Source organism: Triticum dicoccoides, chromosome 4A (assembly GCF_002162155.2).
Source record: "Triticum dicoccoides isolate Atlit2015 ecotype Zavitan chromosome 4A, WEW_v2.0, whole genome shotgun sequence".
NCBI classification, from domain to species: domain Eukaryota; kingdom Viridiplantae; phylum Streptophyta; class Magnoliopsida; order Poales; family Poaceae; genus Triticum; species Triticum dicoccoides.
In genome coordinates this window covers 255,016,960-255,020,717 of record NC_041386.1, presented here as the reverse complement: position 1 = coordinate 255,020,717, position 3,758 = coordinate 255,016,960, and positions in this window count along the sequence as shown.

The window sequence follows — 3,758 nt, the reverse complement described above, 5'->3', positions numbered from 1 at the left end:
AGACGTAGAGACTGGAACTAAACTCCTTGAAGGTGGAAGTCGGCAGGCCCTTAGTCATCACATCGGCGAACTGTTGTGTAGTCGGAACATGGATGACCCGAATACGTCCAAGGGCCACCTGCTCCCGCACAAAGTGAATGACTAGCTCAATGTGCTTAGTCCGATGATGATGAACGGGGTTGGCGGAAAGGTACACTGCAGAAATGTTGTCACAGTAGACAACCGTAGCCTGGGAGACGTCATGATGCAACTCCTGAAGTAACTGTCGTAGATAGGTGCACTCAGCGACGGTGTTAGCCACAGTTCGGTACTCGGCCTCCGCGCTAGAGCGCGAAACCGTAGGTTGTCACTTGGACGACAACGAGACGAGTGAAGGACCGAGGTAAACGCAGTACCCAGATGTGGACCGACGGGTGTCGAGGCAGCCGGCCCTGTCCACGTCGGAGTAGGCCACCATCTCCAAAGAAGTGGACGCCGTGAGAGTAAGCCCAAGAGCCATCATGCCGCAGATGTAATGGAGAATCCGCTTCACGAGAGTCCAATGGGAGTCAAGAGGGGCGTGCATATGCAGACACACCTGCTGAACAGCATACTATAAATCCGGCCGGGTGAGAGTCAGATATTGAAGAGCACCAACAATGGACCGGTAGAACGGAGCATTTGACGCGGGAGAGCCCTCGAGAGCAGAAACCTTGGCCTTCATGTCAACAGGAGTAGAAACAGGGTGACAGTTAAGCATGCCGGTACGCTCAAGTAGCTCATGCGCATACTTCTGCTGATGAAGAAAGAAGCCGTCGGGTCACTGAATGACCTCAATGGCAAGGAAATAATGTATAGCGGCCAGGTCCTTGATGGCAAACTCATCACGCAGCCGGAGAGTAATCTGCTGAAGAAGGGCTCGGAGGAGGCCGTCAGGATGATGTCGTCACGTAGAGGAGCAAATATGAAGTTGTGTTGCCACGGTGATTGACGAACAACGAGGCATACGAGCGAGTGACGCTGAAGCTCAGTGTCTGAAGGAACCCGGCAATACGCTGGTACTAGGCGCGAGCTGCTTGCTTGAGCCCATAGAGAGACCGGGACAGCAAACACACATGCCCAGGAAGAGATGCATCGACGAAACCGGTCGTCTGCTCACAGTAAACCTGCTCGTCAAGATGGCCATGAAGGAAGGCATTGGAGACATCCATCTAATGAATCGGCCAGCCTCGGGAAACTGCCAGCTGGAGAACTGTGCGGATCGTGCCCGGTTTGACAACCGGGGCAAACGTCTCGGTGAAGTCGACTCCAGCACGCTGCCGAAATCCACAGACCACCCAGCGAGCCTTGTAGCGCTCAAGTGTACCATCCGAGCGGGTCTTATGGCGAAAGACCCACTTGTCGGTGATGACATTAGCGCGAGAAGGCCGAGGAACCAGTATCCAGGTACGGTTCCACTGAAGAGCATCGAACTCTTCCTGCATCGCGGCAAGCCAGTGAGGATCATGAAGGGCTGCACGAGCGGACGTAGGGATCGGTGATGGCTCAGTGGTGGAGGCGGCGAGACGATACTCGTCGCTGGAGTACTATAGACTCGGGCGATGAACGCCGGCTCGAGCCCGAGTGATGGGGCGAGATGGCAACTGGGCGACTGGCGAGGCGGTCGGCGAAGTAGCCGGCGAGGCAGCCGGCAAGGCCACCGGCAAGATGGCCGGTGAAGAAGCATCGCCCGAGGCCGCCGAAGCACCCACGCCCGAGACTGTCGAAGCGCCCATGCCTGAGGCGTAGGGGGCGGGCGAAGGGGGGTGGAGGGTGAGGCGGGGGCGCCGCCCGAGGCACCCGAGGCGGTGGGACCGACCGAGACAGCCGGCGATGGGGCGGCGCCTGAGGTGGTCGGTGAAGATACCGACGAAGGGGCAACCAGTGAAGATGCCAGTGAAGAGGCCGGCAAAGATGCCGGTGAGGCGGATGATGCTGAGGCCCCTGATGGAGTCGGCGAGGACGTCATGGGGGCGCGAGTCATAGCTCGTCCCATGACGGGAGGACCGCCAAAGCTGGAGGCAGTCCAAGAATCGAGCGGGGCCGTCCACCTGACGGGTTAACAGGAGGGCTGCCGGTGGCTGCCTTTGACGGGGTGGCGGGAGGTACCTGCTGAAATGGAAACACCGTCTCATCAAAGTAAACGTGCCTGGAGGTGAATACATGATGTGAGATGGGGTCGTAGAAGCGGTATCCTTTGGTGTTAGGTGGGTAGCCGAGGAAGATGCAAGCGACTGAACAAGGTGCAAGCTTATGAGGCGCAGTGGCGGCGAGGCTAGGATAGCAGAGACAACCAAAGATGCGAAGGCCATCATAAGATGGGGGCGCACCAAAGAGGAGATGGTGAGGGGCATAGTTCCAGCGTGGGCGACATGGGCAGATGTTAATGAGGACGGTGGCGGTGGCGAGAGCGTCCGTCCAAAACCGGGGAGGCATGTTAGATTGAAAGAGTAACGTGCGGACGCAGTCATTAAGAGTGCGAAGGAGACGCTCGGCACGGCCATTTTGTTGGGATGTGTAGGGGCAAGTGAGGCAGAAGATAGTGTTGTGGGAGGCTAGAAGGTTACGAATAGCGGCGTTATCAAACTCTTTTCCGTTGTCAGTTTGTAAAGCAAGGATAGGATGACTGAACTGTGTGGTGACATAGGAATAAAATGCACTGAGTGTGGCAAGAGAGTCGGACTTTCGACGAAGAGGAAATGTCCACACATAATGAGAGAAATCATCTAAGATCACCAAATAGTATAGGTCGCCCGTGTTGCTTGCAACCGGGGATGTCCAAACATCACTATGCAATAACTAAAACGAAAAAGTGGAAATAGCGGTAGATGCGCTAAAGGGAAGACGAACGTGCTTGCCAAGATGACAAGCCTCACAAGTATGGTCGTCGATCTTATTGCATGAGAATGAAAAGCTCTTAAGTATTTGACGCAAAGTGGTGGAGTTCGGGTGTCCCAAACGAGCATGCCAAAGGTCGACACCTACGGCGAGGGCGACTGGTGTGGTGGAGGCGGTGCTGGAGGAGTGCACCGGATAGAGCTCAACCGGACAATCACAACGGTGAAGGACCATCCGAGTACGGGCGTCCTTCACAAAAAAACTGACATCATCAAATTCAACGGTAATGGGATTCTCACGGGCAAGACGACGAACAGATACAAGGTTCGTAACTAAATCAGGAGACACAAGAACATCAGACATAGTGATAGGTGTAGATGTGGAAGGAAACGAAGCATGACCAACATGTGTGATAGGTAAAGAGGAACTGTTGCCAACGGTGATGCAAGTAGGAGTATGAACCGGAGTGGAGGAGGTGAGAGTACCAGGATGAGATCTCATGTGCGCGGTGGTGCCCGAGTCCATGTACCAAGCGCCGCCGGTACCAAGCGCCGCCGATGATGGGGCCAAGTGCAGGGCAGCCAAGGAAGTAGTGTCCCATGACGGTGAGACCGGTAGCGAGGCGAAGCTGCCGTAGGGCTGAACCAGGGCGGGTGGAGCATGGCCACAGGCCATCGGCATGGCGAGAAGAGCCACAGGGCTGGCACTGGCCGGCTGCTGCGGTACAACCAAGTAGGCCGAATGGCCCGCCGGAAAAACCGGCGGTGTGGTGAAGGGATCTGTCGCGTTCGCGTAGATGTAGCCGAAGAAAGACGACGTGGCAGAAGACATCGCAGCGGCGATGGTTATAGCAGCGGAAGGCAGGGGATGGGTGGAGATGCGGGGGAGCGGGCAATCGCACG